The following is a 24,368-nucleotide window of genomic DNA, read 5'->3' as shown; positions in this document are numbered from 1 at the left end:
ATCAAAACCACAATGAGATACCATCTCACACCAGTTAGAATGGCAATCATCAAAACATCAGGAAACAACAGGTGCTGGAGAGGACGTGGAGAAATAGGAACACTTTTACACTGTTGGTGGGACTGTAAACTAGTTCAACCATTGTGGAAAACAGTGTGGTGATTCCTCAAGGATCTAGAACTAGAAATACATTTGACCCAGCCATCCCATTACTGGGGATATACCCAAAGGATTATAAGTCATGCTGCTATAAAGACACACGCACACATATGTTTACTGTAGCATGATTCACAATAGCAAAGACTTGGAATCAACCCAAATTTCCATCAGTGACAGACTGGATTAAGAAAATGTAGCTCATATACATCATGGAATACTATGCAGCCATAAAAAGGATGAGTTCGTGTCTTTTGTAGAGACATGGATGCAACTGGAAACCATCATTCTCAGGAAACTATCACAGGAACTGAAAACCAAATACCACATGTTCTCACTTATGGGTGGGAATTGAACAATGAGATCACTTGGACACAGGAAGGGGATCATCACACACTAGGTCCTATTGTGGGGAGGGGTGGGGGAGGGATAGCATTAGGAGATATACTTAATGTAAATGACGAGTTAATGGGTGCAGCACACCAACATAGCCCATGTATACATATGTAACAAACCTGCATGCTGTGCACATGTACCCTAGAACTTAAAGTATATTAATAAAAAAAAAAGAATTTAAAAAGAAAAAAAATAGCATATATATAAGTACTTCTTAATTTATTTTACAGGGCTAGTATTATCCTGATAGCAAAATCAGACTGACGTTAAAAAAGAACTACAGATCAATATTCTTTATAAATACAGATACAAAAAATGCTTAACAAAATACTAGCAAACCAAATCCAGTAGCATATTTAAGAAACTATATACCATACACCATGACCAAGAAGAAATTTTGTCCCAGAAGTGTAAGGCTTAGTTTAACATTCTAAAATTTGTCAATGTAATACACTATATTAATGAATGAAGAGAAAATATATCTCAATACATGAAGAAAAAGCATTTTAAAACATCCTATTGTCATGACAAACATCTCAAATAAAGAAAACTTCCTCAACTTTGAAAAGAAGGTTCATGAAAATCCATAGCTAATATCATACTTAATGTAGAAAACTAAATAATTTTCTGCCAAGAACAAGAAAAAGATAAAGATGTCTACTACTTCTAATGAAAATTGTGCTAAAACTTCTATCCTGAGAAAATAGGCAAAAAACGTGTGTATAAAAACATGCATGTAAATTTTCATAGCAGCATTATTCATAATAGCTCAAAATTGGAAGAAACCAAATATCTATCAACTTATAAATGGATAAACAAAAAAACAAAAAAATCAACTTATAAATGGATAAACAAAAAACAAAAAAACACAATGAATATATATATCCATACAATGAATATATATATATATATGTGTGTGTGTGTGTGTCTGTGTGTGTGTATATATATATATCTCCATCCAATGAAATATTGTTTGGCAATAAATATAAATGAAGTACTGATATGTGCTATAATATGGGTGAAACTGGAAAATATTCTGTTAAATGATAAATGCTAGGCACCAAAAACCACATACTATATGATTCTATTTGTGTAAAATGTTTTTCATTTATCTTATTTTGCTTTTTTATTTTCCATAGAATAGCTTACTATTGGAGGCAGGGTGTGGGATGGGAATTAGTATTATGTCCTGAATTTTATGTGTATTTTCTATAATGTACAAAGAGTTACATCCTCAATTGAAAATGATGCCCCTTTTCTCTCATCTTTTTTCATTACAGCTAACAGATTTTGTTTTTCTAATTTCTCAATAATTTTAATATTAGAGATGCCATAATTCTTACAAGAAGGAAGGAATCTCAGGATGTCAGGCTATTAGAGGAGAACATAGAATTTGTTATATAGAACGTAACTATTAATGGGAAAAAGGGTTCTATTAGTAAAATGCAAGGAAGATAACATTTAATAGCTGGAAATTTTCTCCAGACAATCTATGTTTCCACTTTAAATTGTACCACGGATATTCAGAGTGTCTTCTAGCTGATTCTATTTGTTAACTGAATTTGCACTAGAAATTTGTTCATATTGCATTATGTGATATCATGATAAATAATTTTCTGTGGCCATGCCAAGTTCATGAACTCTACTTTATTCCCTGATATAGCACATATCTACTAGCTCATATGAAATATGTGGGCATTATTTCTTTTCTAAGAAATATGCCAAAGTCCTATTCCCTGATTCACCAGTTGTTATTTTAGTGGTGTCCTAAATACTTTTCTTTTCTTAGTGTCACACAGAATCTGAAAAAATAAAAATTAAATGCTAACAAAGGTTAAGTGAATAAAACATGTAATTTAGAGGCATTTATATAGAGATGATTCGCCAAACTGAATATTGACCTTAAAATATTAATAGATGCCATTAGAAAAGTAGTTAGATAAGTACAATTAAATCAAAGTATACTGTTAGAAATTTTTTTAATCTAACTTTAAACACTAGATTAATGTAATTACTACTAACTCTCTTTGATTATTTCACAAATATTTATTGAGTGGATATGATATGGAAGGTACTATGTCAAGAACTGTGTAAGATAAGAAGATGAATAAGATAAGATCTTGCCCTCTAGAGTTTATAATATAGAACCAGAAATATGACATGAACAAAAACTATCACTGTACTTGAAAGTACAATGTGCCAAACAGCAAAACATAAGTACAGATAAACTGCTATAGATATTTCTCAGCTCAGGGACTCATTCCACTGCCTTGAGGTAACAGGTAGAAAGGGTGTCTTTTTCTTACCTGCATTTAATACTAATGTTATATTCCTTTATTGAAATCATAATCTGAGAAATTAATTTAAGAAAGTAATTCAACAGAAGCTAGGCATTATATCTATATCAGGAAAAAGTAGAAAAAACATCTGTACACTAAATAAACGGGAAATAATTAAATTACTACACAATGATTTGATGAAGCAGGATGAAATCATTACATGATGTTCAATTAAGTATAGACACATGAAGCATAATTTTAAATGTAAACAGGAAATTAGTTTTATTAGGATAGTGAGACTATGGATATTATTTGGGAGGCAATCTTTAATGTTGTGATATTTTTACAATGAAAAAAATAAAAGAACATACATTGGCATTTATTTACTGAGGTATCACATCAAAGTATTCTGTTTTCTACATGACGCAGAAAAATTAAAAGATTAATTACCAGGGAAGCATTGCTTCTATACTCAACTGCACATCTGTATTGATGGTGCGGTTGATCCAATAGCACCTAGATTATGATAAAGACAGATGCACATAGCAACCAAGCATTATAAGGTTATGACATGATATTCCATAGAGTTCTCCAAAGAGCTCCAAGAGCATTTACACTGTACTGGCAAAACATGCCCTTAAGATGGATAGTCATGAAGCTGACCAACCCCAGATTATAGCTGTTTTTTTACAAAAATTAAAACATCTGCTTTCTTTTTATCTATGTCCCTCCCTCTACTTTCATTGAAAAAAAAGAAAAATAATATGTTTATATCTTGCTTAAACAGTTTAGTAGATGGATAAGTGTTGATTATTATACTAATAACTAGAAACATGTTAATACAGAAAATTATTAAAATTTCATATTATATCCCTTTTCACTAATTGTACTCCCAACAGGCTTATGTAATAAAAGTTGCCTTCAAGCCAAGTGCTAATGTCTACAGTCACATGGAATGGTTATCCACATTTCTTCCTCTTAAAGTTTTATTTTCTGATTTGGAAAGTATTACTTATTGAGCCAACTTTTCATTAAATACTAATTTTTTTCTTAGCCAGCTCCTAGAGTGGAGGTAATTTTATTGCAATATATGAATACATGGAATTTGCAGATATTTGTGGGCAAGCCCCTGCAACTGTCTCATAGTTCACTGTACCAAATTTTTTATCTCATGAGCCAAGTTTAACTCTTCTTCCTCATCCAGGATAGAGTTCCCTTCTACAGGCTGACACACACAAAAAAGGAGGAGATACTGTGTATCACACCTAAACCTAAATACCTGAACTATGTTAAAATAGATTTTCTTTTTCACAACAATAAGTAGACAGCAGTTTAGTATGAGTAGATTTTTTAAAACTAGTGCACTGCCTCCAATTTTCTAAATTCAATTACAGAAGTATCAGAGAATATTGACGTTTCATCTATGTACCTCATATTCGTATTTAATTACTTACTAATTCATTCATTCATTCAATCACTATTTGTTGAGTGCTGACTATGTGTTAAAACACTCTGCTAGGCACTAGGAACGTATTGCTAAACCGAAAGAAGATCATTTCTATCTTCACAGAGGTGAATACAGACATTAAAGAACCAATTACAGAATTGCTTATTTAAATACATGGTATGAAGAACTACAGATTTTTGATAGCATGTAACTGAGGTGGTTTTGAAAGATTCCTCTGAGGAAAAAATAGCACATATTCTGAAATATGACAGACAAACAGACCTAGGCAAGGTCAAGCTGCAAATGAGGACACAGGAAAAAGTCAACAAAAGACATTTCAGATGAGAAAACAGCATGTGCATAGGCTCTGAGGCAGAAACGGAAAAAAAAGGAAAGAAAGAAAGGAAAGAAAGGAAAGAAGGAAGGAAGGAAGGAAGGAAGGAAGGAAGGAAGGAAGGAAGGAAGGAAGGAAGGAAGGAGCAAGCAAACTAGAGACAAGGAAGGTGGGGGTTGAAGATGGCTGACTAGAAGCATTTTAAGCCTGCTGCTAAACTTAGAAGAACTAGAATAGTGCATAGAAAGTTACACTTTGAGATTATTTTACAAGAGAAAACACTGAATTCAACAGGGAAGTGACAGGAGACACCAAAAGTGGGAGTCACGGGGCGGATGGGAGAAGAGGCAACCTTCCTGGCTGGGACTGGCTGCAAGCCTGGAGTGACTTCTCAACACAGGGAAGGAATGAGTAAAAGACTTCCAGCAGCCCACATCCCCACCATACAATCATGCAATTCTGGCCTACGGAGATGCTCTCATTTCTATCAACCCCTGAAACAATGTAGGAAGCTGCTGGGAGACTGTGGGATGGAACTTCTCCAGGGAGGGAGCTCATACTATGTCTCCCACTCTAAGACCTATGCAGCTACAGCAAGTTGTCATTTTCAAAACCAGCTCTGGCACTGCACACTGTTCTGGGACCCAGGGCCACTGGGAATGAGGCATTACTGAAACCCAAGCTGTCATTGCTGGAACAGCAGAGCAAGCCTGGAGTACTCCCACAGCCAGGGCTAGAAAGAAAGCAAGGAGTAAGCAGCAGTTTCCAGTCATGGGAAGCAAGTGCTTAGCTGCTGGGATCTAAGATGAGGATTCGAGCATGGTTTGAAATGCCACTGGGACTTCGTCATAAACTGGGTATAGGCTCCAGTAGCCAGAGAAAGAGACAAGCTCTGAAGGGACTGGGGTGTGAAGGAGATCCATGTTGCCCACATATCAGCTGAGACCACTGAGGGAGGCCCCAATCTCTGCCATGGCAATGCCTCAGCTTTTCTGCTATTGCCCTTTATTCCAAGCACTGCTCCTGGAACCTGAGGATCACCCCACCCTGACCCTCCACATCTGGTGCCCACTTTCACCATGGCGGGGGGTTGGGGATACACCTAAGCACAAGCCCATGCAGCCCAGCTTTGGCCCCCTCAAGACAGTGCACATGGCCTGGGGTTCTGGGGATCACTAATCCATCACCTTGGGTACCTCAGCACTCCTCCTGGGAGCCTAAGGTCTGACCTAACCTCCCAGCTGCTGCCACCTCACCTGGCACCTACCTGCAAGTTCCACCTGTGGGCCTGGAGACTGGCTCACTCACCCCCTCACAGCCATAGCTATACCATTTTTTGAGACCCAGAGAATTTTCCCACCATTGCCACTATTATCACCCAATCCACACCAGCTGCCAGCGACATGAGTACTTACCAGCCTGCCCAGTCCACTGCTGTCATTATCAGCATTGGAGCATGCCACCTAGAGACCCAAGAATAGACCCACCAGTAACTGCCAACACAGGTGCCACTGGGGCACCAAGGTAGGCACACTCAGCCTATGGCTCCCACTACTGGGGCCTGAGGACCAGCCCACCTGGTATCCTAATCTCCAGAACAACTTTACCATAGCCTCCATAATAGCCACACCCTAACCCACCAAGTAAATCACAGCCACCACTAATATCAACAAAATCATACAGAGAGACTACACTACTGAATATGTCCAGAATCAGCGCCAAAGTAACTTATCCAACCAACACCATAGATACATCTTTGGAAAAACGTCCTCCCTCAATAAAATTATATTCAAAAATAGTGAGAACTGACTGTTACAACAGATGTGTAAATGTCAATGTATGTAGGAACAAATGAGGCATGAAAAAGCAAGGAAATATAACACCTTCAAAGGAGCACAATAATTCTCCAGGAATAGATCTTAATCAAAATGAAATTTTCAAAATTCCAGATAAAGAATTAAAAATATTGATTTTAAAGAAGCTCAGTGAGATCCAAGGGAATTCTGACAAACAATACAAGAAATCAGATATATAATTCAGGTTATGAGTGAGAATTATACTGAAGAGATGGATATTTTAAAAAGAATCAAATAGAAATTCTTGAACTGAAGAATTTATTGAAGGAAATCCAAAATACATTTGAAAGCTTCAACAATAGACTAGGTTACATGGAAGACAGAACCTAATAACTTGAAGACATCTTTTAAAATAATCCAAACTGGAAAAAAAGGAAAAGGAAAACAAGAATGAGCAAAGCCATTGTAACGTTTGGGACAACATAAAGTGACTGAATATACAAATTATTACTCTCCCTGGGAATGAAGAAACAGGGAAAGAGTCAGAAAACATATTTAACAAAATAATGGATGAAAACATCCCAAATCTAGCAAGAGATTTAGACGTTTATATTCAGGAGGCTCAATCCCCAAATGGATAAATACAAAAAGAACTTCCCCAGGGCACATTAAAATCAGAATGACTAAAGTCAAAGTTTAAGAGAAAATCCTAAAAACACCAAGATAAAACTATCTAATAACCTATAGAGAAAACCCCAGCAGACAGGGCTTTTAAATCCCATGGATTTAAACAGGACTTTAGACCAAATGGACTAACAGACATTTACAGAGCATTCTATCCAACAGCTGCAAAATACACATTCTTTTCATCAACACATTCTCCAGGATGGACCGTATGTTAGGCCACAAAACAAGGCATAATTACTTTTTAAAAGTCAAAATTATACGAACTATCCTCTCACACTACAATGTAATAAAACCAGAAATCAATACAAAGGGGAGCTTGAAACTATACAAATACAGGGAATTAAACAACATGTTCCTGAGTGACCACGGGGTCAACAAAACAATTTCAAGATGAAAATCAAAAAGTTTCTTGAAACAAATAAAAATGTAAACACAGTATACCAAAACCTATGGGACACAGCAAAAGCAGTGCTAAAAGGGAAGTTTATAGCAATAAACACCAATTTCAAAAAAATAGAAAGATAAGAAACTAACAATCTAACAGTGTATTTCAAGGGACTAGAAAAGCAAGAACAAACCAAACCCAAAATTAGCAGAAGAAAAGAAATAATAAAGACCAGAGCAGAGCTAAATTAAATAGAAATTAAAAATAAAAATACAAAGAATCAATGAAATTAACAGTTGGTTCTTTGAAAATAAGCAAAGTTAATAAACCAGTAGTTAGACTAATCAGGAAAAGAAGAGAGAAGACCCCCTCAAAAAAATCCACAAAATCAGAAATGAAAAAAGAGACATTACAACTGATACCACAGATATACGAAAGATCATCAAAGACTACTATGAACAACTACACGTTGGCAGACCACAAAACCTAGAGGAAATAAATTACTGGAAGCATACAACCTACCAAGATGAATCAGGAAGAAATAGAAAACCAGAGCATACCAATAATGAAAAGTGAAATTGAATCAGTAATAAAAAATGTCTCCCAACAAAGAAAAGTCCAAGACCGATGGATTCATAACCAAATTTTACCAAATGTGCAAAGAAGAACTAATGTCAGTCCTCCTCAAACTATTCCAAAACAGCAGAGAGAATTCTTCCTAAATCAATTTACTTGCCCAGTATTACCCTGATACTAAAACCAAACTAGGACATGCCAAAACAAAAATATGCAGGTCAATATCCCTGAAGAACATAGACACAAAAATCCTCAACAAAATACTAGCAAACTGAACCCAACAGCACATAAATAAGATAATACACTATAATAAGGTAGAATTTTCAATAAATGTAATATATCACATCAACAGAATGAAGGACAAAAACCATATGATCATCTCAATAGACTCATACAAAAATTTAATAAAAGTCGTTATAATAAAAACCATATATGACAAGCCCACAGCTTACATCCTACTGAATGGGGAAAAGTTGAAAGCATTTTCTCTAAAATTGGAACAAGACAAGGATGCCCACTTTCACCACTCCTAATAAACATATTACCGAAACTTCAGGCCAGACCTATCAGGCGAAAGAAAAAGAAAAGAAAAGGCACACAAACTGGAAAAGAGGAAGTCAAACTCACTCTGTTTGTTGATGAAAGGATCTTATATCTAAAAAAAAAAACTAAAGAATCCACTAAAATACTCTTAGATCTGATAAATAAATTCAGTAAAGTTGCAGATCACAAAATCAATATACAAAAATTCGCATTTCTATATATTAACATTAATCAAGGTGAGAAAAAAATCAAAAAAACAATCCTTGGGCTGAGTACAGTGGCTCACATCTGTAACCTCAACAATTTGGGAGAATGAGACAGAAGGATCACTTGAAGCCAGTTCGAGTCCAGCCTGGGCAGCATAACAAGACCCTGTCTTTACAAAAAAATATACACTAAAATTTTTAAAAAATAAGCTGGGTAGAGTGATGTGTGTCTGTAGTCCCAGCTACTCAGGAGACTGAGGCAGGAGGATCACTTGAGTTTGGGAATTCAAGGCTGCAGTGAGCTATAATCACACCACTTTACTACAGCCTGGGTGACAGACTGAGACTCTGTCAGTGTCAGTCATTTGCAACAATGACATTTGCAAATAATGTCATTTGCAAACAGATGGAAAAACATCCCATGTTTATGGATTGGAAGAATTTATATTGTTAACATGACTATGTTGCCCAAAGCAATCTACATATTCAATACAACCCCTATGAAAATACCAGTGTGATTCACAGTCTTAGTAAAAACCATTCTGAAATGTGTTAATATATGAAACAAAAAGCCCAAATAAATAATATAATCCCGAGCAAAAAGAACAAAGCTAGAGGTATCACAGTAAAAGGCTATAGTAACAAAAGCAATATGTTATTAGTATAAAAATAGACACATAGACCAATGGAAGAGGATAGAGCACTCAAAAATAAAGCCACATATTTACAACCAACTGATACTTGATAAAACTGACAAGAACTTACATTGGACAAAAGACACTCTCTTCAATAAATCGTGTTGGGAAAATTAAATAGCCACATGCAGAATAATGAAATTATATATTTATCTTTAACCATGCACAAAAATCAACCAAGGCAGATCAACGACTTAAATGTAAGACTTGAAGCTATAAAAGTATCAGAAGAAAATCTAAAGAAAATTCTCCTGGACATTGGTCTAGGCAAAGGATTCATGACTAGTATCTCCAAAGCACAGGCAACAACAACAAAACAATAGAACAATGGAAATTAACTAAACTAAAAAGCTTTTGTGCAAAGACATGATCAATAATGAAGAGACAACCTGTTGAATGCGAGAAAATATTTACAAAGTACCAACAGGGGACTAATATTAGAATATACAATGAATTCAAACAAGTCAACAGGAAAAAATAAATCCCATTTAAAAGGATGCAAAGGACATGAAGAGACATTTCTCAAAAGAAGACATACAAATAACTAATAGGTGCATAAAAAAATACTCAACTTTACTAATCATCAGAGAAATGCAAATCAAAATCCCAATTAGATAATATTTTACTCCAGTTAGAATGCCTATTATTAAAAATACAAAAATAACATATATTGGCCAGGATACTGGGTTCCCTTTGGGTATTTACCCGAAGGAAAATAAACAAACATATCAGAGTGATACCTGCACTCCTATGTCTACTGAAGCACAATTCACAATAGCAAAGATATGGAATTAACCTAAGTGTCCATCAACAAATGAATGGATAAAGAACAAGTACTCTATATATACAATGAAATAATGTTCAGTCATAAAAAATAGTGTCATTTGCAATAACATGGATGGAACTGGAGGTCATTATCTTAAGTGAAATAAACTAGGAGCAAAAAGACAAATATCTCATGTTCTCACTTGTATGGTTAGGATACACAGAGGGTAAGGACAGAAGGTTGTGAAGTGAGACTAACGGACGAGTAGAGGCAGGTGAAATCATGAGTAGTAGGTCATAGCAGGATTTAACTTTTGTTCTAAAAGCGCTGTAACTCCACTAAAGTGACAGGTCATGTCTCATTATCAAATAACTATGGCATCATCAGTGACCTCTGCCTTCTCAGGGCTTCCAAGGTTTTTACTGTCTGCATCAGGAATCAGTCATGTAATCAATTTCTACCTTGTATTATTCACGAGTTTACATAATTTTGATGGCAGCAGCAGCAGCGCATCTGGAGTGGCCACTGCCATGATGCCAGCTGCAGTAGGGAAGCTGCAGCTAGAGTTGCTCACTCCATGGAGCCAGTGGGAGCCAGGAACACATGGAATCCCCACCCCATTCCAAGTTGGAGAGGTGGGAGCCCCACCTTCCTGGGCACAGTTGCAACTGCCCAGCCCCCGCTGCAAACCCAACCATCTCTACACTCCCGGGGGCTCAGAAAGCCCCCCTCCCCAGGAGGGCTTGAAAGTGCCTGCTCCTGCTACCTGTCCTCTCCCCAGTCCCAGTGCCCACTCCGATTTTGAAGCAAAGTCGTGGCTGAGCCCAGGCACTATCATGACCCGGCCGGGTGTGCGTACACACAGGGCACACTGACATGTCAACCCTCTGCCGCCTTGGCCCCCTTCGGACTCTGGGTGCCAACAAGCACAAGAGGGAGGCCAAGAGGGTGCTAAGGGTGACTTAACGTGGGCCTTCAGGCACCCCTTGGCATGAATAGCCTGGGTGCCATGGGCACCATGGAGGGCAGGTAAGTGACAGCAGGAGGCAGACAGGTTCCCGGGCAGAAAGAGTCAGGTCCTCACTAAAACCCCACTTTTGGGCCAGGGATGGCCTGAGGCCCGGGAGCTGGTTTGCCAGTTCCACAGACCCGAGTGAGAATTTAGAGTGCTTTTTCCGAGCCTGCCCACAGCCACCCATGGACCAATCAGCAGGCATTTCCTACCTTCTGAAGCCAATAAAAACCCCAGATTCAGGCAGATTTGGGCAGATGACATGACAACCTGCCTGTGGAGAGGAGCTACCGACCATGCGTCTCCTCTGTGCTGAGAGGTGGACACTCGTCAAGACAATCTGCCTGCGGACAGGAGCTACCTACTGCAGGTCTCCTCTGAGCTGTTCTGTCACTCAATAAAGCACATTTTCACCTTGCTCACCCTCCACTTGACCATATACCTCATTCTTCCTGGATGTAAAACAAGAACTCAGGACCCACCAAATGGTGGGGCTAAAAGAGCTGTAACACAAACAGGGCTGAAACACGTCCCTTACTTGCCATGTTGCGGGTGACAAGACGGAGAGAAGGGAGAAGGAGACAACACCTGCGGCCCTTCAGAGAGCCCAGATGAAGGGGCACCTTGAAGGCTGTGACACCCTCTTCAGGCTCTGTGGTTCCTAGTATCTCCACATTTAGGGGTGACACTACATTCCCCGGTGCCACCCGTGGAAGCTGCTTGCAGTACGCATGGTCCAGCCGCAGCCTCTCAGGGAGTTGGCGCCCATGCCAGTGCCTGGAGCTGCCCACCCCACCACAGCTGGTGTACCTGGTTTTGCACAGTGGCTGGACCCCATGCTCACTCACTCACACACCCCATGCACCCCTCAGCACTTCTCGTCTGGCTTGCCCTTGGCAGGCGGGGGGACCCTGGCTGGTAGCACAAGCCAAGTGCAGCCTGCCAGGCCAAGTGGGTGGAACAAGCCTAGCAGGTGTGAGCAAAACATGGGCAAAGGTATCACCAGCCACAGAAGTTTCTGGCTGGAAAAGCAACACCCCAAGGATCCTGTGAGGCTTTTCATTTAAATTTCCAACATTGACATGGACTAAGAGTCAAGTGAAAAGGGAACCTCATGTATTGAGTATCTATTCAATTGAAAGCATTGTGTAGGAACTTTAAATATATCATCTTATTTAATCTTCACAAAAGCCCATGAGATCAATGTCTCCATATTGTTACCAGAAAGTGGTCCCGATTTAAACCGAAAGAGAGGGTTCTTGGATCTTGTGCAAGAAAGAATTTGGGGAGAGTCCACAGAGTAAAGTGAAAGCAAGTTTATTAAGAAAGTAAAGGAATAAAAAATGGCTACTGCATAGACAGAGTAGCCCCAAGGGCTGCTGGTTGCCCATTTTACGGTTATTTCTTGGTTATGTGCTAAACAAGGGGTGGATTATTCATGAGTTTTCAGGGAAAAGGGTGGGCAATTCCCAGAACTCAGGGTTCCTTCCCTTTTTAGACCATATAGGATAACTTACTTCCTGACCTTCCCATGGCATTTGTGAACTGTCATGGTGCTGGTGGGAGTGTCTTCTACCATGCTAATGTGTTATAATTAGCATATAAGGAGCAGTGAGGTCAACTAGAGGTTACTCTTGTTGCCATCTTGGTTTTGGTGGGTTTTGGCCAGCTGCTTTACTGTAACCTGTTTTATCAGCAACATCTTGTGCTGACCTCCTATCTTATCCTGTGACTTAGAATGACCTGTAGCATGTGCCTAACCTCCTGGGAATACAACCCAGTAAGTCTCAGCCTAATTTTACCCAGCCCCTATTCAAGATGGAGTTGTTTTGGTTTAAATGCTTCTGAAAATATGACAAAAGAGGTCGACTCAAGAACAATCCCCAATCAACAACAGTTCAAGCTTACTGACCTCTAGTCAACTGAGAGTCTGGGTGCTTTTGCAATAAGATCACAAATTGCAGAAGTGTTCAAACACTGCATATATCACTGGTATGTCTTCTCCCAATTCTTAGAAGACTAGGTCTACATCTTATTTAGTATAGCCTGATCCAAAAGGCAGTTTGCCCTTGTTAATCAGTTTTTTTTTTTTTTTTTTTTTTTTTTCAAGTCTGCAGGGTTTAAGAAAAGTAGAGAAATGTTAATACTTGGTTTATTTAGGAAAATGCTGTTATAAGGCACATTTTTGTGATCATACCACCGCACTCCAGCCTGAGGAACAAAGTGAGACTCCTTCTTCCACCTCATCATCCCAAAAAAAAAAATAAGATTCTAGGAATCCTTTTTCACAATAAAGTCATCAACAAATGTCCATCTGCAAGGAAAAGGGCTAGTGGATGATTTTCAAGTATTCTTTAGAAATATGATTTTAAACACTTTATAAGCTTAACAATAGAACAGCACTGGCCTGTCTGTTGTTAACCTTTACATAATAAAATTAATTAGGAGTAATAACTCAACCCATGAAGAATTTGTCCATGATTTATATGAAGAGAATGTTGTTAGCCCAGTTTATATCAGAAAATTAGCAATTTTACTTGGTAATGCAAATCTTCTGGTTATATTTGTTTGTGTGTTTGTTGGCTTGCTTGCTTTATATTTATGATTCACTTAAAGATGCCAAACTAAGTATGTGCTTTAGCTTAGGTTTACAGCAAAATAATAGGCTAAATTCACAGAGCGCCATGGTGTCTCGAATTAGAAAATAATTTGCCTTTGCTTTTGTTAAAATCGAGGAAATAGTTTTGCTTTAAAGTACCAATGCAGTGTTTTCTAAAAGAGGTCAAGCTGAAACTGATATTTAACGTGGAGAGGCTTCCATGAATTTCTAATGGAGTTTTAGAAAGATTGTATTTCCTGATTTAATAATACATATGACTGCAGTGAAGGAGCATTTTAATATGACTCAATCTGAGTGCAACACACAGTCTTATAAGAGAGAAAGGAGAGGGAGGGAAGGAAGGAAAAAAGGGAGGGAGGGAGAGAAAGGAAAGGAAAATAGGATATATTATTCAAATTTGTTGTTACAATACTATGTGAATGTGAAGTTAAGGATTTAAAGTAGCTATGAAATATGTATTCTGTAGGACATTATTTTTAGTCTGATGCCAAAGATGCAATAATAATTATAGTCACTACCATTATTGACTTCTGACGAGGAGGTCGGCACTGTTGTAGGCATCATCCGTTATACCATCTGGTCCTCACCATACCCCCAAGTGGATATGAATTACACATACATTTTAAAGACAAAAAGCCTGCAGCTTAAGACAGTTATGGAGCTCAAGGAAGGTACCAGAACTAGAAGTGCAAAGCAAAAGCCCTCTCAGGTCCGACTTTAGAGTTTAACACTCATTACATGTTCATCCATTTATTGTATTAGTTTTTTGCTTTTCTGTTTTCATTTGTTATTCTTTTTGGGGAGAAGGTAAACGCTTAAAAATGCTTACTGAAGAAAATAATCTTTTGTTCTAAGCCCTAGGTGTCACCAATTTTTTTTTTTTTTTTTTTTTTTTGAGACGGAGTCATACTCTGTCACCCAGGCTGTGGAGTGCACTGGTGTAATCTCAGCTCACTGCAACCTCCACCTCCTGGGTTCAAGCAATTCTCCTGCCTCAGCCTCCTGAGTAGCTGGGATTACAGGCACGTGCCACCACACCCAGCTAATTTTTGTATTTTTAGTAGAGAAGGGTTTCACCATGTTGGTCAGGCTGGTCTTGAACTCCTGACCTCATGATCCACCCCCCTCAGGCTCCCAAAGTGCAAGGATTACAGACGTGAGCCACCGCGCCCGGCCCCAAGACAAACTTCTAAAGGGCCATATAATTTATTCAAATGTATTTATGAATATAACACGCATTCACATGCACACACACACATGCAGCGTGTGTCTCTTCCTGCACATCCTTAAAAATCACATCAAACCCTGGAAAAGAAGACCCATACATAATAATAAGAATCTGGATTTCATGTCTGTGTTATTTTACTTATCTATGTAGCCTGTGTCTCTCAGATTACTACTACACTTTAGCAAGTAAAAGAATAGATAATAGGAAAGAATGTAAACCTGCTGTAACCTAAGACATATTCTTGTTACTCTTATGAAGGTATACGATACTCTTTAGAGCAAACTGTACATGGTAAATCATCTTTTTTAGTTCCTCAAAATGTTTCTAATAAAATGTAATGTAAAGTTGCAAGTCCATTTTCATAAAAATTCCCAGTTTGCAATTTTATAAAACTAGCACCTAATTTAAAATCAACCTTCAACTATGTGAACCTGGAGAGAAAACATGCATTACCTGAAGGCCAAATCACTCTATTCCACAATTCTTTGCAGGGCTTTCTTAGCATGTAATTTTAGAGAATCCAAATTATGTCTTTACTCCACCTACATCATCATTTTACACACAGTGAAATGTGGTCATTTTTCCTGCTTAAGTGGTACATACCACAGATCTTATGACAGAATGTGCTAAAGTGGACCACATTTCATGTTCATAAAAGTGGGGAAAACACCACCCTTGTTGTAATTTTTTAATTTAAAAAAGAAAGGCAATGCCCAAATTCTCTCAAAGAAAGGCTGTAAAGAGAGAGGGGGACATTCTCCCCCATGCCAGCAGCAATAGTGAGGGTTCAGAGTCGGAACATGGGTTCAGAATCGGAACATAGCTTCAGTCAGTGGTGATAGGAGGCAACAGGTAATGCCATTGTTCTACCCACATTTCTTTGGATTCTTTACCAACTCTTGCACTCACCCTCCCTGTGTACCATCCCCTACAACAGTCAGCACCTGCATCTCCTAATTTGCAAGGTGGTCTCAGACTGCTAGATTCCCTTTGAGAACTGTTGTAAAGCGGGAATCTCCTGGGTATTTATATCACTCCGGGGGAAGCCTTTTACTACTGATTAATCTGTAGCTACCCCTACTCCCCTCCCTCTATAGAGGAGGGATCTAAGTGTGACCTTGAAATCTGCACTTCAAAACGGAACCAAAGTTTTCTTACCAGAACTTTGATATTATGCCCTTGCTTGGCCAAATTTTCTTTCCACTCCCATTTCTTCACACCCCAATTTTTCCAGCAAACACTAACTGAGTTACTTTCATATAAACTTTCACATCAGTGCCTGTTTCTGAAGAAATCAACATCGTGTTGAGTCCCTACCAAGTAGGGGCTGCACTGGCTACTCTGCATATTAAGTAGGAGGCTGAAATAATGGTCTTTTCATTGCAACAAGCCCAACTAGCCTAGGGAAACAGAAAGAAGTTCCCTGAATGGAAATAATAAAAAGAAAATGCTGCCATGAGAAAGTGATACCCATGTCTCCAAAAGATGCACATATGAAATCAGAATTTACATGCTTGTTGAGAACAAGAATCCTCAAGCTAAGAAATTAACATTAAAAAACTTGTCTTGAGTGGGTGAGATGCAGATGGAAATTCAAAACTACCCTACAAAATTTCTGCCGTGAACAAGACAAACAACTCCCACAGGAGTGAGGGCAGGGAGAGGATGTGTTGGATAATGACAGAAGCTCACAGTCCAAACAATTACAGACCACACAAAGAAATGGTTTCACACAGATAAAGTCTCATTTCAATGATTGGACGATTCTATGATCTGAAAAAAGAATAAAATGATATAATCAGTATGTTTAAAATGATTGAAGAAAGTAATAGAGAATGTAAATCATAAAGAAAGAAAAACCATCATAAAAGTGAGAGACACTTAAAGAAGACTGTAGTAGAACATCTATAAAGATTATGATGGCAGATTCAACACATACCCAGAATTTACTCACTCCAGAAATCCTGCCAAAATTACAAGCCCAAAAAAAACCTTTTAATCCACAAAGATGAAGAGAGCAGCAGGGGAGACAACAGTGACAGGTTTTTGAAACCTGAAAAGCAGATGACCAGTGTCAGTGACTTATGAGACCTGTAAAAGATGAATAAAAATTGGCAGAAAACTAATAACAAAATCCATTCCACTACAGAATCTTCCAAAGATTCTGGAGCTACCAACGCCCAATAACTCTAGACTTGTAATTTAGGGAAAAGTGACTCCATGAAAAGAGGGAGAAAAGCTTTTCTGAAGCAGCTGGATTTCTACTAGATTCCTTCTGCTTTCCCGTTCCCAGTTTGTTCTTCAGAACTATTACCTCTGTCCAATAAATTTAAAGGACTTTTTCCTGGAAAGGGTAAAATCAAAAGGTTTTAGGGCCTGTTAATTGCCAGTCAGAGTTGAAAGTCTGTATGGGAAATAATACCAAGAAAAGGAAAGTGAAATGATCATATGAATACTGAATGCTGAATGCTGTGGCTCTCAGACCAAACACTTCAGACCTTTACTTTGGATTATCTAATACGCCCATAAGGAAAACGTACAGATGCTGATAACACCATAGAGATATTCAAATTTGACCAGCCTCACTCATGCACTGAGATCTTCCAATCAGTTTTTAAGGCCCCAGCCCTTAATCACAAATAACCAGTCAATAGAGACCAAAAGATCCACACAAAAACATTACCAAAAGAAAACAGGGTGAAGAAAACTTTAAATTAATGAGTATTAATAAGTAAAGCCATTATTAATATCCCCAGAGAAAGAAGGCTATATTTGGATTCATAAAAAGAATAGATTCTATAGAAACAAAATAAACATGCAGACAACCGGGGAAAAAAGTTTGTGGAAATCTGTTTTTTTTTAATTATTGTAAAATGAAACTCTCAATAAAAGAGTTGGTAGATAAAGCCAAGCAAATTTTCTGAAAGTAGAACAAAAGAGATGGAAAAGAAAAGAAAGTTAGAAGACTCTCCCAGAAAGTCTAAGATCAAGGATTAGGAAATACAAAAAGAAAGAAAACATAACAGTTGAAAGAATTAAAGATGAAATATTGCAAGCAATATTACCCCAAAATGAGAATTATAAATTACCAGATTAAAAGGGGCTCCATGAGTTCTAGAATAATGAAAGAAATTAGATTCTCACCCACATCAACACATCAGCATCACTGCAACAAGTCAAAACACAGGAAACAAAAAAAGATGCCACAAACATCTAAAGAGAAAAAAAAAGAACAACTTATGATACGAATAAAGTAACCACATAATCTATCATCCTAACCAGAACACTTTAAACTTAGATAATTTTTTTAAATTTCTTGACTGACAATTGGTTTATGTCATTGGCAGACCTATGAAATAGTTCTATTCGAAAAGTTGTTTTAAAAATAAAATTGCTTCTAAAAAAAAACACATATCTATTGCATTGAAGCAAAACAAAACTTTATATAAATTTTCTGAACATTAAATAATAAACAGAATAATTGTTTTGGCAATATTTATTTATAGTAATCATTTTAGCTGTCTCTATATATGTTTTAGCTATCTATTAATACTAAGATGTCATTTGTATTTTTTTCAAGAATGCTTCTTTTTATTGTGGTCATGTGGTTTTCATCATTTATATGAAATTTTCATCAATCTTCTACATTTAATAGTTAATAAATTAGAAAATACCCTCTTGGTTGGCTCTTCTCTGTAGACCATATTTTTCGTTGAAAGACTACTTTCCCTATAGATGGTGAAGAAGTTCATAATATCAGATCAATTTTAATTTTTCCTAATGGAATTATATGGTTATTTCAGCTCAAATATTTTCATTCAAAGTATCTTAATTTATTATTATTTTCTCAGTAAACATTTTATTGAACACTTACTATGTGCTGAGCACTATCTCTGATTTGTTGTAGTTGTTGTTGTTCATTTAGAAAATTCCACTTTTTGTAATCCCAGTACTTTGGGAGGCCAAGGTGGGCAGATCACTTGAGGTCGGGAGTTCAAGACCAGCCTGGCCAACACGGAGAAACCCCATCTCTACTCAAAATACAAAAATTAGCAGGGCACGGTGGCGCACACCTGTAGTCCCACCTACTAGGGAGGCTGAAGCAGGCGGAGGTTGCAGTGAGCCAGATCATGTCACCACACTATAGCCTGGACGACAGTGAGACTCCATCTCAAAAAAAGAAAAAAAAAGAAAAAGAAAAAAGAAAAGAAAATTCCACTTTTTATTATAGGTTCAGAGATAAACGTGCTAGTTTGTTATGTAGGTAAATTACATGTAATAGGGGTTTGGTGCACAGATTATTTCATCACTCAGGTAATAAGCATAATAGTAAATAGGTACTTTTTCAATCCTTACCCTCTTCCCACCCTCCACCCTCCAGCAGGTCCTTGATGTCTGCTGTTCCCTTCTTTGTGTTCATGTGTACTCAAAGTTTAGCTCCCACTTATGAGTGAGAACATATGGCATTTGGTTTTATGTTCCTGCCTTGGTTTGCTTAGGATAATGACTTCCAGCTCCATCCATGCTGCTGCAAAGATACAATCTTGTTCTTTTTTATGGCTCTGTAGCATTCCATAGTGTATGCATACCACATTTTATTTATCCAGTCTACTATTTATGGGAATTTAGGTTGACTTCATGTTTTTGTTATTGTGAATAGTGCTGACTTATGGAGTGGTACTATTATGATGGGAAAGGCCAAGTAGAAGCCATGAGAACTGCCTCTACCTAAAAAAGTAAGCCAAAAGTGATACCACATTCCTGGAGGGATTGCAGAGATTAGTGCCATTATCAAGAACTTGAAATATGTTGGAGTGATGAAATCTATTCAACTCTCCCATTTATCATGTATTGAAGACAGGTTGATCTTGGAGAATGACAGTGGATTATCATAAGTCTAACAATGTGGTGGCTCCAATTGCAGCCACTACATCAGAGGTGGTTTTATTCCTTGACCAAATTAATACATCCCTATATACTGGACATACAGTTAATGATCAGGCAAATGCTTTATTCTCCATCCCCTTTAATAAATAAAATAAAGCCCATCAGAAGCAGTTTGCTTTTAGCTGGCAAGGCCACCAATACACCTCCACTGTCCCACATTAAGGGTATATCAACTCTCTAGCCTTATATTCGTAATTTAGTTTGTAGAGATCTTGATCACCTTTCCCTTTCATAAGATATCATGTTGGTCTATTTCCTGATGAAATTATGCTGATTGAACCAGTGAGTAAGAATTAGCAACTACTCTAGACTTATTGGGAAGACATTTGCCTATCAGAAGGTGGAAAATAAATTTGATCAATATTGAGGGATCTTCTATCAGTGAAATTTCCTGAAGACCACTGGTGTCAGCCATGTCAAGGTATCCCTTCCAAGGTGAAGAACAAATTGCTGCCTTGACCCCTTTATAAGTGATATGGTTTGGTTGTCTTACCCAAATTTCATGTTGAAATGTAATCCCCAATGTTAGAGGTGGGGCCTGATAGGAGGCAATTGGCTTAGGAATGCACTGTCTCATGAATGGTTTCATACCATCCCTGTCCTCACAATAGTGAGTTCTTGTGACCATTTAAAAGTGAGTAGCAACTCTTGCCTCTGTCGTACTCCTGTGCTGGTCATATGATATGTTTGCTCCCCCTTTACCTTCTGCCATGATTTTAAGTTTCCTGAGGCCTCCCCAGAAGCAGAGCAGATGCCAGTATCATGCTTCCTGTGCAGCCTGCAGAACTATGCGTCAATTAAACCTTTCTTTATAAATTACCCAGTGTCAGGTATTTCTCTATAGCAATGCAAGAACGATCAAATACAACAACCAAACAAACAAACAAAAAAAGGCAGTACCATGCCTAGTGGGCTTCTTGAGATTTTGGAGGCAACACATTCCTCATTTCGGTGTGCTACTCCATTCCCATTTACTGAATGACTCAAAAACTTCTAGTTTTGAGTGAGGCCCAGAACAAGAGAAGACTCTACAGCAGATCCATGTAAGCTGCTCTGCCAGTTGGGCCATATGATCCAGCATATCCAATAGTGCTTGAAGTTTAAGTGGCAAACAGGGATGCTGTTTGTGGCCTTTGGCATACCTCTACAGGTGAATCAAAGAGCAGGCCCTTGGGATTTTGGAGCAGTCTTGTCATCCTCTGCAGATAACTACTTTCCTTTTGAGAAACAACTCTTAGCCTGCTATTGTGTCTTAGCAGAAACTGAATATTTAACCACAGCTCACCAAGTCAGCATGCAACCTGAGCTGCTCATTGTGGAATGGGTGTTATCTGACCAACCAACCCACAAAGTTGGGCATGCACAGCAGTACTCCATTATCAAATGGAAGTATTATAGATACAATCAGGCCTGAGCAGGCCTGGAAGGCATAAGTAAGTTACATGAAGAAGTGGTTCAAATGCTCATGATCCCCTACTACCCTACCTCGACTCTCCCAACTTGTACCTATAGCCTCATAGAAAGTTTCCTACCATCAGTTGACAGAGAAAGAGAAAACTCAGGCATGGTTTTGTTCTTACTGGAATAGACACTTACTCTGCATATAAATTTACAATTCCTGCACACAATGTTTCTTCCAAAACTATCATCCATGGAGTTACAGAATGCCTTACCTACTGTCCCAGTATTTTACACAGTATTGCTTCTGATCAAGGAACTCACTTAACAGCAAATAAAGTGCATCAATTGGCCCATGCTTATGGAATTCCATGGACTTAGCCGTGTTTCCCACTATGCTAAAACAGCTAGCCTGGTGGAACAATGGAATGGCCCTTTGAAGACTCAGCTGCATTGCTAGCTAGGTGGCAACACTTTGCAAGGCTGAGACAAGTTTCTCCAGGAGGTTCTGAGTCAGCACCTAGTATATGGTGCTGTTACTCCTATAGTCAGGATTCTTGGATCCAGGAATCAAGAAACAGAAATAGAAGCAGCACCACTCACTATAATTCCTGGTGGCCCACTAGCTAATGTTTGCTTCCTGTTCTCATGACCTTGTGCTCTGCTTGCCTATAAGTCTTACTTCTAGAGGGTTCTAGAGGGAAGACACACAACAACGATTTCATTGAACTGGGAGTTAATACTAATACAACTACTTTGGGCTCTTCCTGCCTCTAAATCAACAGGCAGAGAAGAGAGTTACTGTGCTGGCTGGGGTGATTCATTCAGGCTACCAAGATGAAAATGAACTGCTATTCTACAATGGAAATAGAGAAGAGCATGTCCAAAAAAGAGATCCCTCAGGTGCCTCTTACCATACTCTGTGATTAAGGTCAATAAAAAACTACATCTCAGTTCAGACAGGACTACTAATGACCCAGACTCTTCAAGAATGAAAGTTTGGGTTACCTCACTGGGTAAAAAACCATGCCAGCTTAGGTGCTTGCTAAAGGCAAAGACAATACAAAAGGAGTAGTGAAAGAAGCTTGTTATAAATACCAACTGTGCTCAGAGGATCAGTTATGAAAGAAGGACTGTAATTGTCATGAGTATTTCTTCCTTATTTTGTTACGAGTATGTTTGTGTGTGTGTATACATAGCAAATGTCTTTGTTTTCTTCCCTTTCTTAGCCCATTACAATGTAATATAAGAAGTATTGACTTTATATTTAAGATAAGTTTATTTAAGTATTTAAGTATTGGTAACTTTATATCATAGTATTTACCTTATGGAATACCAAGGAAAAGGGTAAACACCACCCAGGGACTTTGTATCCTCTTCTGAGGAGAGGGTTAGTGTGTTTTTGCTTGCACTCAAGACAGTTGTATCATGTTAGATTGAATTATGGCTTTTTTATTTTCTTTATTTGGAGATTAAGGATAATTTAAAGAGATGTATATGTGTGCCAGATTAATAAGGAGTAGAATTGTGATAGCTAATTTTATGTGTCAATTTGGCTGGGCCATAGTGCCCAGATGTTTGGTCAAACATTATTCTGGATGTTTTGGTGAGGGTCTTTCAGATGAAATTAACATTTAAATCAGTGGATTTTGAGTAAAGTATATTGCCCTCCATAATGTGGGTGGGCCTCATCCAATAAGTTGAAGGCTTACATAGAACAAAGGACTATCTATCTGTCTATTTATCTGTCTGTATCTCTATCTAGCTATCCCTACACATATCCTATTGGTTATGTTTCTCTGGAGAATGCTGGCTAATGTAAGTGGTTAACAAAATATCAGGGCAATGGTTACCAGTGGAAGAAAGTATGATTGAGAGAGACACACAGAAGGAGTCTTAGGTATTGGTAATATTCTATTTTGTTACCAAAGTAGGGGTACATGCACTTTATATTACCACTATATATGTTTAACACATTTTTCTGAATGAATACTAAATATCACACATGTACACACACACAAATTTAACTCAGGAAGTATAAAATAGACTATCAGCTGAAGAGGAAAATAGCAAACTAAAACATACATGTAAAAATTATCCAAAATATATCAGACGATAAATAAATGTAAAATATGAGAGATTAAGAAACAGAAACAAGAGAATGAGAAAGTCAAACTCGAGTAAGAATTATGAAAGGATAACATATAATTAATGGCCAAGGAGAAATATTTAAGAAGATCATGACTGATAGATGCTCATATAAAATAAGCAGAAGAAGCAGGATTAATAAAATAAATACAAATAAACATGTGTGTAGAATAACATTCCATTTGGTGCTGCAATGACAGAATACTTAAGTACTGAGTAATTTATAAAAAACAGAAATGTATGTCTCACAGTTCTGGAGCCTGAGAAGGTGATGATTATGGCACTAGCATCTGGTGGGCCTTCTTGCTTGTTCCCACATGGCAGAAGGCAGAAAAGCAAAAGAGAATTGTATTAGTCCATTCTTATGCTGCTAATAAAGACATACTTAAGACTGGGTAATTTATAAAGGAAAGAGGTTTAATTGACTCACACTTTAGCATGCCTGAAGAGGCCTCAAGAAACTTACAATCACAGTGGAAAGGGGAATCAAACATGTCCTTCTTCACATGGTGGCAGCAAAGAGAAGTGCTGAGCAAAAGGGTGAAAAACCCCTTATAAAACCATCAGATCTCATGAGAATTCACTCACAATCATGAGAACAGCATAAAGGTAACTGCCCCCATGATTCAATTCCTCCCCCTGGGTCTCTCCTATGACACCTGTGGATTACGGGAACTACAGTTCTGTCCCGACCTTCAGGACAGTCGAACGGGCCCTGGAAGGGGGAGTGGGAATGGAGGAGACAAGAA

This window comes from Rhinopithecus bieti, unplaced genomic scaffold, assembly GCF_001698545.2.
Source record: "Rhinopithecus bieti isolate Rb0 unplaced genomic scaffold, ASM169854v2 scaffold_17984, whole genome shotgun sequence".
Classification (NCBI taxonomy): domain Eukaryota; kingdom Metazoa; phylum Chordata; class Mammalia; order Primates; family Cercopithecidae; genus Rhinopithecus; species Rhinopithecus bieti.
The sequence above is the reverse complement of the archived record's forward strand: the minus strand, read 5'-3'. Positions refer to the sequence as shown.